Below are 15,432 nucleotides of genomic sequence, written 5' to 3' on the forward strand. Positions count from 1 at the left end.
TGGAGGGCAGTGGCGCGATCTCAGCTCACTGTAGCCTCTACCTCCCGGGTTCAAACGATTCTCCTGCCTCAGCCTCCTGAGTAGCTGGGACTACAGGAGCGCGCCACCACACCCGGCTAATTTTTTGTATTTTTTTTTAGTAGAGATGGGGTTTCACCATGTTGGCCAGGATTGTCTTGATCTGACCTCGTGATCTGCCCGCCTTGGCCTCCCAAAGTGCTGGGATTATAGGTGTGAGCCACTGCACCTGGCCCCATTTGTTATTTCTTTAGGGCACCATTTTTCATCTGATTATTCACAGCTGAAAAACCATAATCTTCTTGACCTACTAATCTATTTTATGGTGATGAATCATATGATAAACAAAATCTAATGGTCCTTTTGGCAGAAAATAAATATGGGAATGTAATAATAAACAAAGATCTTTTCCCCTACGTTAAATCCATTATAATAAAATAGGAGGCCAGGTGTGGTGGCTAATGCCTGTAATTCCAGCATTTTGGGAGGCTGAGGCAGGAGGATTGCTTGAGGCCAGGAGTTTGAGACCAGCCTAGGCAACCATAGCAAGACCCCATCTCTAGAAAAAAATTAAAAATCAGCTGGGTGTGATGGCAGTGAGGTGTGATCCTGTCACTGCACTTCAGCCTGAGCAACAGAGCAAGATCCTGGCTCTAAAATACAAGAAATAAAATATGTAACTTTGTTCAGAGATGTCTTTTAAAAATTGTGGCACATTTGCTATTTTAATCACTGTTGACCGCCTTAATATGTGTCAAACTGTCAATTTAAGTAGGAACTACTAGATCTCAGATCTATTCTTTTTAAAAAAGTGTTACCTATTTTATTACTGTTAAAATTTTGATGTAGTATGAAAAAGCCCTGAGTCATAGTTACAGCCATTTGCCACAGAAATTCTAAATCTCGTAATTTTAATTCCAAATAAATTGATAATTGTTAATCGCTTTATTACTCAAACAGAAAAACTAAAAGGAGATATTTACCTGATACTATCTTACCTGATAAATCAAATGAATATACAAGTCAAAACAAGTATCTAAAAAACTAGGGGCTGGGCTCGGTGGCTCACACCTGTAATCCCAGCACTTTGGGAGGCTGAGGCGGGTGAATCACCTGAGGTCAGGAGTTTGAGACTAGGCTGGCCAATATGGTGAAACCCCATCTCTACTAAAAAATACAAAAAAATTAGCTGGGCATGGTGGTGCGCGCCTGTAGTCCCAGCTACTTGGGAGGCTGAGGCAGAGAATCGCTTGAACCCGGGAGGTGGAGGTTGCAGTGAGCTGAGATCGCACCACTGACTCCAGCCTGGGCAACAGAGCAAAACTCTGTCTCAAAAAAAAAAAAAGAAAGAAAGAAAACACAGTGCCAGATGTAATTCCTAGGAATGCTGATAGATTAATGTCAAGAAATAATGTGCATTATTTGCTCTTACTATGGAAAGCAAAGGGAAAAACTAATTGAGATGAGCAGGTACGGTGGTAGAAATTACACGAAGGTTTTTTTGTGTTTTTTTTTAAACGGGTTTTTTTTTTCTTTTTAATTATCTTAGTATTATAATACTGAAAGGAAAAAAATGTTCCTTGATGCGTAACAAGAGATCTCAGATATCAATTAACTTAAATTTGAACTAGAATGGTTGAACTTCAAGAAAGCTACTTTTTTTTTAAATTCATTTTAATTTTATTTATTTATTTATTTATTTTTTGAGACAGAGTCTTGCTCTGATGCCAGGCTAGAGTGCAGTGGTGCGATCTTGGCTCACTGCAACCTCCACCTCCTGGGTTCAAGCGATTCTCCTGCCTCAGTCTCCTGAGCAGCTGGGACTACAGGTGTGCGCTACCACGCCCAGCTATTTTTTTTTTTTTTTTAGTAGAGATGAGGTTTCACCATGTTGGCCAGGATGGTCTCCATCTCTTGACCTCGTGATCTGCCTACCTTGGCCTCCCAAAGTGCTGGGATTACAGGCGTGAGCATCGCGCCCAGCCGAAAGCTGCTTTCTTAAGAGAACAAATGTCCCTAGTCTCAAATTTTTCTTTTCTTCACATTTGGAAAGAAGAATTTAAAATGAGAAAATGCTAATTTTTAAACAAGAATTTCCAGTAATTCATTTTTTTCTCTTGATTAAAGAATTTTTCCTACTGTAGAATGTGGAAGTCCTAACTTTCAATTAACTTCCCAGCCAGCATGGGAAGTTTATTACAAATGAAAGTGAAGTGGTTTTCTTTCATGTTTCAACTTAATTTTAATTACTGTATTCTATGTGTGTGTGTGTGTGTGTGTGCGTGCGTGCATGCGCACACACGCATGGTTACATGTTGCCCTGGGGAAGATATCAGAAGGTCTAGTACAGTAAATATATTCTTAATCTTATTACATCCCTGCCTAAAAACTTTAATTTTACACAAAGTGAAATGTAAATTACTGAGCTGTATTCAGGGACCCATGCTGAGTTGGTTGCAACCAAGCTGATTGCCTTGCTACTTCTACCCCAGATAGACTCATCAAGTAAATTATGGTTTTCTCAAAACACAGAAGAGAATTTTCTCAGGAGTCAAGCTTTTACCCAAGGCATTCTCTTTTCAGAATTATTATTTCTTTCTGGACACTGGAATTCTAACATTCCTTCAAGACCTAGCTCAGATACACTCTCCACTGGAAAGCTTTCCTAAGCATATGAATTACTTGGTGGTATCTCTCAACTCTCCCCATCCTCTATCCCCTGTGTTTTCTACAATGCAAATTAGCTCTGGAGTTTCACTGTCCAATACAGTAACCATTAACCTCATGTGGCTATGTACATTAAAATTAAATAAAACAAAAAATTTATTTCTTGGTTGCACAAGCCGCATTTCGATTGTTTAATAGCTATATATGGCTAGTGCCTACTGTACTGAACAGCACAGATGTGGAACATTTCCTTCACTGCAGAAAGTTCTATCAGACAGCACTGGTCTAGAGACTTGGTTAGATTCAGATTCAGGCCTTGATTTTTTAATATTTAAAATTGGGCCACTAAATTACATGATCTCTACAGTAACTTTCAGTTGTTTAGTTCTGTGATTCTACAGAAGAATACATAATATATTTTAGTTTTAGTTTTTTTGAGACAGAGTCTCACTATGTTGCCCAGGATAGAGTACAGTGGCATGATCAGGGATTACTGCAGCCTCAAATACCTGGGTTCAAACAATCCTCCTGCTTCAGCCTCCCAAGTAGCTGGGACTACAGGAATAAGCCACCATGCCTGGCTAATTTTCTTATTATTTCGTAGAGGCAGAGTCTTGCTATGTTGGCCAGGCTGGTCTCAAACTCCCGGCCTCAAGTGAGACTCCCACCTCCGCTTCCCAAAGTATTGAGATTACAGGCATGAGCCACCACACCTGGCTTCACAATCTACTTTAATAAAAGAGTCTGTAAATGGGTAACTGAGGAGTTCTGATAACACCCACATTCCAGTCAATGTAATCATAATCACAGTGTTTTCATGAGCATGTCTGACATTGTAGCGTAGACAACTGTGTGGTATCATATGGACAGCAATTCTGGTGTCCAGGAGCTTGGAAGACTCTATCCCAATAAATAAAAAGCTGAACAATTGGAGAAATCAACAATTCTTCCTAGATCCACCAGAGAAATGAAGTCACAGGGTAAACCCTTGCCACCAAAATTGGAGAGAGAGAGAGAGTAAAAATACAGAGAGCATAAAAAAATAGAGAGAGAGCATAAATCTCCACAGGAACTGGAATGAGGGCAGGCAAACCTGAACTGCAACTGAGAAATTATTGGAGGCTCAGAGTGGACATGCCTGAGAGTAAAAAGCTCTTGGGGGAGGGAGGGCTAGTTATGGAGCAAGCCACAACACTCCTGTGAGTTTTACCTGTAGGAACTTGACCAGGTTCTTATGGTAATTATTACAGGAAAATTCCCCCTTGTTTTCAGCAGGTAGAAGGAAAAAAAAGGACCCACTTAAAAATAACCAGGGCAGCCAGGTGCGGTGGCTGACACCTGTAATCCCAGCACTCTGGGAGGCCGAGGCAGGTGGATCACTTGAGGTCAGGAGTTCGAGACCAGCCTGACCAACATGGTGAAACCCGGTCTACTAAAAATACAAAATTAGCCAGGTGTGGTAACAGGTTCCTATAATCCCAGCCACTGGGAGGCTGAGGCAAGAGAATCGCTTGAACCCAGGATGTGGAGGTTGCAGTGAGCCAAGATCACCCCACTGAACTCCAGCCTGGGCAACAAGAGCAAAACTCCATCTAAAAACAAAACAAACAAACAAACAAAACACACACACACAGAAAAAACCCAGGGCATTCTGTTTTTGTTTTTGTTTTTTGAGATGGAGTTTCATTCTTGTTGCCCAGGCTGGAGTGCAATGGCGCGATCTCAGCTCACTGCAACCTCCACCTCCCAGGTTCAAGCGATTCTCCTGCCGCAGCCTCCCAAGTGGCTGGGATTACAGGCATGCACCACCATGCCAGGCTAATTTTGTATTTTTAGTAGAGACGGAGTTTCACCATGTTGGTCAGGCTGGTCTTGAACTCCTAACCTCAGGAGATCCGCCCACCCCGGCCTCCCAAAGTGCTGGGATTACAGGCGTGAGCTACCGCGCCTGGCCTTTTTTTTTTCTTTCCTTTCTTTCTTTCTTTTTTTTTTTTTTTTATAGAGACAGTGTCTCACTATGTTGCGCAAACTGGTCTGAAATTCCTGGGCTCAAGTAATCCTCCCGCCTTGGTCTCCAAAAGTGCTATGATTACAGGTGTGAGCCACTGCACCCAGCCATTCTATTTTTCTTAACAAGGCCTGCCCTCAAGAGAAACTGTCTTACCAGAGCCTAACCGTCTTAGGCAAAGGGAGATACCCAACTCCATTCAGCTCTAGACGTCCACATGGGAGAAGGGAAATAACCACAGCACATACTAATCATCCTGTACCAGCTAAGGTGGGGAAAAACTGAAAAGCACAGTTCAGAGGCACAGGCTCACTAAAAGACTGAGATCTAATCACAGGACTATAGGAAGCCTCCCTTTCCTCCACATTTTACCACTGCATTACTAAAGTCCTATTTACTGCAGTTCCGTTTACCTAGTACATCATGTTCAGCTATCAAGAAAAAATTACAGGCCGGGCCCAGTGGCTCACGCCTATAATCCCAGCCGAGGTGGGTGGATCACCTGAGGTCAGGAGTTGGAGACCAGCCTGGGCAACATGGTGAAACCCTGTCTCTACTGAAAAACAAAAACAAAAACAAAAATTAGCCGGGTGCGGTGGCACGTGCCTGTAATCCCAACTACTCGGGAGGCTGAGGCAGGAGAATTGCTTGAGCACGGGAGGCGGAGGTTGCGGTGAGCCAAGATTGTGCCATTACACTCCAGCCTGGGTTACAGAGTGAGACTCCATCTCAAAAAAAAGAAAAGAAAAAATTATTACAAAGCATCCTAAAAGGCAAAAAACAACCTGAAGACATAAGGCAAAGATCAGAACCAAATTCATATAAGACAGGCATGTTGAAATTACCAGACTGAGAATTTAAAACAACTATGATTAATATGCTAAGGGCTCTAATGGATAAAGCAGACAGCATGCAAGAACGGATGGGCAATGTAAGCAGAGATGTAAATTCTAAGAAAGAATTTTTAAAATGCTACAGATCAAAAACACTATAACAGAAATGAAGAATCCTCCTTAGTAGACTGAATGAAGATGAGCTCATTAGTAAACTGGACATGGCTAAGAGAACATTTCTGAGTTTGAGAATATGTCAATAGAAACCTCCAAAATGGAAAAGCAAAGAGAAAAAAGACAGAATAAAATGATTCAGAACATCCAAGAACTGTGGAATAACTACAAAAGGTATAAATGTGTGTGATAGGAATACCAGAAGGAAAAAAAAGGAAGCGAAGCATATTTCAAGCAACAGTGACAGAGAATCTTCCCAAATTGGCAATAGACACCAAACCAGAGATCCAGAAAGCACAGAGTACACCAAGCAGGATAAGTGGTTAAAAAAAACTACACCTAGGCTATCATTTTCAAATTACAGAAAATCAAAGATAAAGAGAAAATCCTGAAGGAAGCCAGAGGAAAACAAACAGCTTTCTATGCAGGAGCAAGATAAGGATTATATCCAACTTCTCATCAGAAATCATGCAATCAAGAAGACAGTGGAGTAAAACATTTAACATATTGAGAGAAAAAAAAAAACACCAGCCTAGAATTCTGTATCCCATAAGATTATCATATAAAAGTGAAAGACAAAGACTTTCTCAGATGAACAATATTTGAGGGAATTTGTTGCCAATAGACCTTCCTTATAAGAAATAATTAAAAGAACTTCTTGAGAGAGAAGGAAAATGACACATAGGTCAGAAACTCTCTGCATAAATAAATGAAGAGCATCAGAGAAATAATAAGTGAATATAAAATATAAACTCTTATTTTTCTTATTCTCAGTTAATCTAACAGACAACAGTTTGTTCAAAATAATACTAGGCAACAATGTAATTGTGTGTGTGTGTATACACGCAATTGCTTAGGTGTAAGTGAATGGCAGAAATGACATAAGGAACAGGAGAGAGGAATTAGGAATGATTAGGAATGCTTTGTGATAAGGTTCTTGCAATATCTGTGAATTGGTATAGTGCTATTGGAAAGTGAACTTGGAGTAGTTGTAAATGTATACTGCAAACTCTAGGACAACCACTAAATAAGGTAGGAAAAAAAAAAAAAGAGTAAAACTGGGCCGGGCACAGTGGCTCACACCTGTAATCCCAGCACTTTGGGAGGCCAAGGTGGGTGGATCACCTAAGGTCAGGAGTTCGAGACCAGCCTGGCCAACATGGGGAAACCCCATCTCTACTAAAAATACAAAAATTAGCCGGGCATTGTGGTGGGCGCCTGTAATCCCAGCTACTTGGGAGGCTGAAGCAGAATTGTTTGAACCTGGGAGGCAGAGGTTGCAGTGAGCCGAGATCACGCCACTACACTCCAGCCTGGGTGACAAGAGCGAAACTCCGTCTCAAAAAAAAAAAAAAAAGGTAAAACTGATATGCTACAAAAGTAGAGGAAATGGAATCATATTAAATAATTAAGATTTTAAAAGGCACTGGCCGAGTGCCATGGCTCATGCCTATAATCCCACCACTCTGGGAGGCCAAGGTGGGAGAGTCATTTGAATCCAGGAGTTCAAGACCAGCCTGAGCAACATAGCAAGACCCTGTCTCTACAAAAAATACAAAAGTTAACTGGGCATGGTGGAGTGTGCCTGCAGTGCCAAATACCTGGGAGGTGGAGGTGGGCAGATCACTCAAGCCAAGGAGTTTGAGATTGCAGTGAGCCATGATCATGCCACTGCATTCCAGCCTATGCAACAAAGACCCTGTCTCAAAAAAAAAATTAAAAAATATATATGTATATGTAAAAGGCAGAAAAAGAGTGAAAGACAAAAATAGGAACAAAGAATAAGTACAATGTATAGGAAACAGTAATGAATATGGTATACATTAATCCAACTATGTCAATAATCACTTTATATGTTAATGGTCTAAATATGTCATTTAAAAGACATAGTGGATCAAAAAACAAGACCCAATTACATATTATCTACAAGAAACCCACTTTAAATATAAAAACACATATAGATTAAAAGTAAATGGGTAAAGAAAAACATACCACGTTAATACTAATCAAAAGAAAGAGGAAGTAAACATATTAATTTCAGACAGAGCAGACTTCAGAACAAGGAAAGTTATCAGTGATAAAGAGGACCATTACATAATGATAAAGGGGTCATTTCTCCAAGAAGACATAACAATCCTTAACACATATTTCCCTAACAACAGATATCAAAATATGTGAGGCAAAAACTGATAGAACTCCAAGGAGAAATGGATGAATCCACTATTATAGTTGGAGACTTAAGTACCCCTCTATTATATAAACGGACAGATCCATCAAGCAGACATAAGGACATAGTTGAATTGAACAGTAACATCGACATCTGTCGACTACTTATCCAACAACAGCAGAATACACATTCTTAAGCTCACAAGGGCTATTCACCAAGCTAGACCACATTGTGGGCCATAATACACATCTTTTTTTTTCTTTTTTTTGAGACAAGAGTTTCGTTCTTCTTGCCCAGGCTGGAGTGCAATGGCATGTGACCTCAGCTGATGGCAACCTTCACCTCCTGGGTTTAAGCGATCCTCCTGCCTCAGCCTCCCGAGTAGCTGGGATTACAGGCGCCTGCCACCATGCCCAGCTAATTTTTTGTATTTTTAGTACACATGGGGTTTCACCATGTTGGCCAGGCTGGTCTCGAACTCCTGACCTCAGGGGATCCATCTGCCTCGGCCTCCCAAAATGTTGGGATTACAGGTGTGAGCCTGCGCCTGGCCCATAATACATATCTTAACAAATTTAGAAGAATATATGTCATATAATGTCTGCTCTCAGACTTCAATAGAATTAAGCTAAAAATCCATAACAGAAAGATAACTGGAAAATCCCAAAATACTTGGGAGATTACAAAACACTTTTTTTTTTTTTTGAAATGGAGTCTCTCACTATCACCTGGGCTGAAGTACAGTGGTGCGAACTCGGCTCACTGCAACCTCCGCCTCCCAGGTTCATGAGAGTCTCCTGCCTCAGCCTCCCAAGTAGCTGGGATTACAGGCGCACACCACCACACTGGCTTTTTGTACTTTTAGTAGAGACGGGGTTTCACTATGTTGGCCAGACTGGTCTCGAACTCTTGACCTCATGATCTGCCCGCCTCGGCTTCCCAAAGTGCTGGAATTATAGGCATGAGCCACCATGCCCAGCCTTTTTTTGTTTGTTTTTGAGACAGAGTCTTGCTCTGTCCCCCAGGCTGGAGTGCAATAGGGTGATCTCAGCTCACTGCAACCTCCGCCTCCTGAGTTTAAGAGATTCTTGTGCCTCAGCCTCCCGAATAGCTGGGACTACAGGCGTGTGCTACCACACCTGGCTAATTTTTGTATTTTTTAGTAGAGATAGGGTTTCACCATATTTGCCAGGCTGGTTTGAAACTCCTGACCTCAAGTGATCCACCCCCCTCAGCCTCCCAAAGTGCTGGGATTACAGGTGTGAGCCACTGCACCCAGCTGACACAACATACTTTTAAATAATACATGGGTCAAATAAGAAACCTCAAGTGTTGTGGGAAGTCAGGGACCCCGAACGGAGGGACCGGCTGAAGCCATGGCAGAAGAATGTGGATTGTGAAGATTTCATGGACATTTATTTGTTCCCCAAATTAATACTTTTATAATTTTTTATGCCTGTCTTTACTGCAATCTCTAAACATAAATTGTGAGGATTTCATGGACACTTATCACTTCCCCAATCAATAACCTTGTGATCTCCTATGCCTGTCTTTACTTTAATCTCTTAATCCAGTCATCTCGTAAACTTCGGAGGATGTATGTCACCTCAGGACCCTGTGATGATTGCATTAACTGCACAAATTGTAGAGCATCTGTGTTTGAACAATATGGAATCTGGGCACCTTGAAAAAAGAACAGGATGACAGCAATGTTCAGGGAACAAGAGAGATAACCTTAAACTCTGACTGCCAGTGAGCCGGGCGGAACAGAGCCATATTTCTCTTCTTTCAAAAGCAAATGGGAGAAATATCACTGAATTCTTTTTCTCAGCAAGGAACATCCCTGAGAAAGAGAATGCGCCCCTGAGGGTGGGCCTCTAAAATGGCCCCCTTCGGTGTGGCCGTTTTCTATGTTCGAGACTGTAGGGATGAAATAAGCCCCAGTCTCCCATAGTGCTCCCAGGCTTATTAGGACGAGGAAATTCCCGCCTAATAAATTTTGGTCAGACCGGTTGCTCTCAAACCCTGTCTCCTAATAAGATGTTATCAATGACAATGGTGCCCGAAACTTCATTAGCAATTTTAATTTCCCCCCAGTCCTATGGTCCTGTGATCTCACCCTGCCTCCATTTGCCTTGTGATACTCTATTACCTTGTGAAGTATGTGATCTCTGTGACCCACACCCTATTCGTACACTCCCTCCCCTTTTGAAAATCCCTAATAAAAACTTGCTGGTTTTACGGCTCAGGGGGCATCACAGAACCTACCGACATGTGATGTCTCCCCCGGATGCCCGGCTTTAAAATTTCCCTCTTTTGTACTCTGTCCCTTTATTTCTCAACCTGGCCGATGCTTAGGGAAAACAGAAAAGAACCTATGTGACTATTGGGGGCAGGTTCCTCGATACTCAAGAGATATTTTAATATATTTTAAAATAAATGAAAATGAAAATACAACTGATGAAAATTTGAGGAATGTAGCCAAAACAGAGGGAATTTTGTAGCATTGAATATTAGAAAAAAAAAGATCTAAAGTCAGTAAGCTTTTACTGTAGGAAACCAGAAAAAGAAGAGCAAATTAAATCCAAAGTAAGCAGAAGAAAAGAAATAACAAAAATTAGAGCAGAAATAAATGAAATTGAAATAAGAAATTAATAAAGGTAATCAGCAAAACCAAAGGTGTTTTTTAGAAAAGATCAGAAAATCTGAATGCATATAGACAGGCTAGCTAAAAAAGTGTGAAAGTGTGGATAGAAGAGAAAGAGCTTCGATGGGATTTAGGAAAGGAATGTCAAAGAACAAAAACTTGACCATATGTCTCCAGATCTGCCCAAGGGAAACTGCTCTATCTAGCAGAACCAAGTATCTGCTTCGATTGGCAGGTTGCACATAGTGGAAATGGCTGCATGAAAGCTATTATAAAGGATGATACTACCATCACATTAATCCAATTAGTTGTACTTGTTATGACTCATGATGAAAAAGCAACCCTGAGAATATAATTTACTTCCCTATACATTTTTTTCTATGGGGAGATAATGCCCTGACCAAGAGATATGAATAGTCCAATTGCCTTGCCAGGGTTTTTTGTTTTTGTTTTTGTTTTTGTTTTTTTAGACAGAGTCTTGCTCTGTCACCAGGCTGGAGTGTAGCGGCAAGTTCTTGGCTCACTGCAACCTCTGCCTCCTGGGTTCAAGAGATTCTCGTGCTTCAGCCTCCCAAGTAGCTGGATATTACAGGCGTGCACCACCATGCCTGGCTAATTTTTGTATTTTTAGTAGAGATGGGGTTTCACCGTGTTGACCAGGCTGGTCTTGAACTCCTGTCCTCAAGTGATCCACCTGCCTCGGCCTCCCAAAGTGCTGGGATTATAGGCATAAGCCACCATGCCCGGCTGGCAGGTATATTTTTTCATTGTTAATAAATTTAGTGGCATTCTAAGGTTATATCTGGTGAGATGAACTGAAACTCATAGTTCTGACATAAACTGAGACGCTGAGTGCAAGACCATTTAAATTAATGTGGAGGCCTTTTTCATGAAAATCAGGCCACATATATACTTTTAACATAAAAGGACAGGCTATTTTAGAAGCTGCTGGGTCATATAGTCTTATGAAAGAAAATGTTCTGAAGGCGGTAAATGTGTTTATCTTAAGGTACACTGGGAGAAAAAGTAGCTGTAGTTTCATTGGTAGAGAAACATCTCAATGTTGTTGAGGGGCTCACTCATGAAACCAAAGCTTATCCCCACTCCTGGGAGCCATCAGAAGCCTCAACAGAGGAATAATGTTGGCATCTAGCTGACACCTAGATGTTACCTAAATGCGGCAGAATTTGCCAGGCTTAAGAAGGGGCTGGGATCCACCCTTTCTTATTCTGTGAGTATAATGCAGACATTATAGAGGGGAATGGTTTAAAGACAGGACTATGGGGAAGAGACACAGGCGAACTGAGAACCAAGAAACTAGGGATTATCCAGGAGGGACATCTTATTAAACCCATGCAGTGTGGTGTTGTAATTATTGCCTTGTATGTGGTACAAAGGAAAGAATTATCTAAACAAAGGCATAACTCCTCATCTCCCCTTACTCTCTGTAGCTTTAGGGAACATTTGCACCCTTCAGAAAAATAACTACTTAATTCTCTACTAATATCCATTGGGTATTTTGTCTAAGGGAAAAGGGAAAGAAGATATTAAACTGGGGTAATCCTGGTTCACAGAAGTTTGATGGGCACCAGCCTTAGTTGAATTATCATACGGAAAAGAGAATCAACTAGTAGACTCCTAGAGACAATACGGGTAAGTTTTCTGAGTTTCTCCTTGTCAATGCATAGCTTGAGATCTCCTAGGAGACAGAAGGAAGGGACACACAGGTTACATGTTTTAGTTCTTTGTGTGTTTATTAAGGGTCAGTCCTCTGGAGTCTTCCTATTTGCTGGCAAAGCTGAGGACTGCCTCTATGATAGACACCAAAGCAAAATACTGCTATCATTTGAGTCCCAGTAGGGACTGTCATGTGGCATCTTAGACAATGTATTTCTGTCTTTCTAGCTGTAACTGCAATAATGTCATGCTTGGAGATTCAATGCCTATATGCAGCAATTGGTTTGGTTTTGTGTCACAGCCACAGATTATACCTCTACAAATCTGTGTCACCAGTCAGACGCAAGGGGAAGAAAATAAGAATAGATGGATGAATCCATGCAAATCTATCAGTACTGCCTCCAAAACCAACCAAATGCATTTTGTATTAACTGTAGGAAACTTTCAAAGTGTGGTTGTGAATTAGCAGCACTGGCATCGGTTGGGAGCTTAATAGACTGCTGACCCACTGAATCCCAGCCCTACAGAATCAAAATCAGCATTTTAACAAGATCCTCAGGTTATCAGTATGCACGTGAAAGTTTGAGAAGCAAGTTGTACCATATTATCAACTTTTGTTTATAGACAACACATTTATTACTTTTTGCTCTAGTTTACAAATTATGTTTTATAGTGCTAGTCTTTTGAAGAGTCCAACATGCTGTAAATTAACAGTTTATAGAAAAACTGGACGGATTCAGGATATAGAGGCATATGGTGAAAAAGCTAATTTCTTTCATTCATATTAGCCTGGAAATATTTATTGAATTCCTACTGTGTGTTCCAGAACTGTTCAAGAACCTGAAGATATAGCAGTGAACAAGTCCCTGTTTTCATGGTGCTTACATTTTATTAGGGGGAACACACACTGGACAAACAAATGATATATTAATATCAGCTGATACGTGCTACAGTGAAAGAGAAGGAAGAGACGTTGCTATTTTGGCAAGAAGGGTCAAGGAATGCTTCACGGATACGGTGATTCTTTTCATTTTATTTCACTTTTTTAGAGACAGGGTCTTGCTCTTTTGCCCGAGCTGCAGTGCAGTGACATGATCATAGCTCACTGCAGCCTTGAACTAATCTCAAGTGATCCTCACGCCTCAGCCTCCCAAGTAGGTAGGGCTGCAGGCAAGTACCACCACACTGGGCTAATTTTTTTCTTAATTTTTTTATAGAGGTGGGGGTCTCACTGTGGTGCTCAGTCTGGTCTCGAACTCCCGGCCTCAAGCAATCCTGCCTTAACCTCCCGAAGTGCTGGGATTACAGGTGTGTGCCACTACACCCAGCCTGGATAAGGTGGTTCTTAAAGATTTTGTGCAGCCCGGGCACAGTGGCTCACACCTGTAATCCCAGCACTTTGGGAGGCCAAGGCTGGTAGATCACCTGAGGTCAGGAGTTTGAGACCAGCCTGGCCAACATGGTGAAACCCCATCTCTACTAAAAATACAAAAATTAGCCAGGCGTGGTGGTGGGCGCCTGTAATCCCAGCTACTCAGGAGGCTGAAGCAGGAGAATTGCTTGAACCTGGGAGGTGGAGGTTGCAGTGAGCCGAGATCACACCACTGCACTCCAGCCTAGGTGACAGAGTGAGACTCTGTCTCAAAACAAAAAAAAAAAAAAAGAAAAAGATTTTGTGCAGACATCTGGGGAAAGAGACGTCCAGGTAGAAGGGTTAGCATGTGAAAATCCCTGAGGCTGGAGTGTGCTTTGTGCCTTTGAAAAGCAGCAAAGAAGTCATGTCTCAAGTAAGGTAAGAAAGGCCAGAATAGTTAGAGAAGTAAGAGAGGAAACTGTTGGAGGAAAATGAAGTAGGTCCTTGCAGGCCTTTTAAAGTGGAATGGGAAGCCATTGGAGGCTTTTTAGCAGAGAAGTGACATCTTACTTCCATGTTAAAAGATCTCTGTGTTTGCTATGTTGAGAATAATCCACGGATTGGGGGTAGAGTCACGGGCAGAGTCAGGGAAACAAGTTGGAAGGCTATTACAATAAACTAGAAAATATTTTGTATAACTTAAACCATTTTAAAGACAGTAGCCACGGCTAGGTGCAATGGCTGATGCCTGGAGTCCCAGCACTTCAGAAGGCCGAGGCAGGAGGCTCCCTTGAGCCAAGGAGTTCGAGACCAGACTGGGCGACATACGAAGCCCCTGCCTCTAATTTAAAAAAAAAAAAAGGAAAAGAAATAAAGATAGTGGTTACTACTACTATACCACCATCCATTTAAGGAAGAAAGTGTGGAGAGATGGTTAGGTATATTTTGGAGATATAGCTGAAAAGATTAGATTGGAAGTGAAGTACATGAGGAAGACAGCAAGCACACTTCCTAGGTTCTTGTACTGAGCAAGTACAAGAATAGAGTTGCTAAGTACTAAAATAGGGTATCCCAAAGGAAAAGTATATTTTCCCCCCAAAATTTTGACATATAAATTTCACATGCCTAATGGACAACCAAGGAGAAATGCTGAATGTAAAATGTAATTTCAGGATAAAAAATTGAAGGTGTAATTTGCAAGCAACTACTCTCAATTCTGCCATGGTAGAGTGAAAGCAGCTATAGGCAATACTAAAGGAATGGGCATGGTTGTGTTCCACTAAAATTTTAGGACACTGAAACTTGAATTTGAATTTCGTCTAATTTTCACATCTCAAAATATTGTTCTTTTGATTTTCGTTAAGCAAGTTGAAACCAGAATGGACTGCAAAGCCTATAACATTTACTGTCTGGCTCTTTTTATTTTATTTTTATTTTTTGAGACAGTGTCTCGCTCTGTCGCCCAGGCTGGAGTACAGTGGCACCATCGGAGCTCACTGCAACCTTCACTCCCAGGTTCAAGCGATTCTCCCACCTTAGCTTCTAAGTAGCTGGAACTACAGGCGTGCACCACCACGCCAAGCTAATTAAAATTTCTTTTGCAGAGACAGGGTCTCATTCTGTTGCCCAGGCTGATCTCCTGGGTTCAAGGGATTCGCCCGCCTAGACCTCCCAAAATTCTGGAATTACAGGCGATAGCCACTGCGCCTCGTCTCTGGCTCTTCACAGGCAATTTGTGGATCCTTGTTACAAATGAAACAAGATGGGACATTAGTTGATCATTTTTGAAGTTGGGTGACGGTATACAGGGTTTCGTTATACTAGTTTACTTTTGAATATACTTGAAATCTTTCACAATACAAAGTTATGGAAATGTTTAGGTTTAAC

Source organism: Pan paniscus, chromosome 13 (assembly GCF_029289425.2).
Source record: "Pan paniscus chromosome 13, NHGRI_mPanPan1-v2.0_pri, whole genome shotgun sequence".
Taxonomy (NCBI): Eukaryota; Metazoa; Chordata; class Mammalia; order Primates; family Hominidae; genus Pan; species Pan paniscus.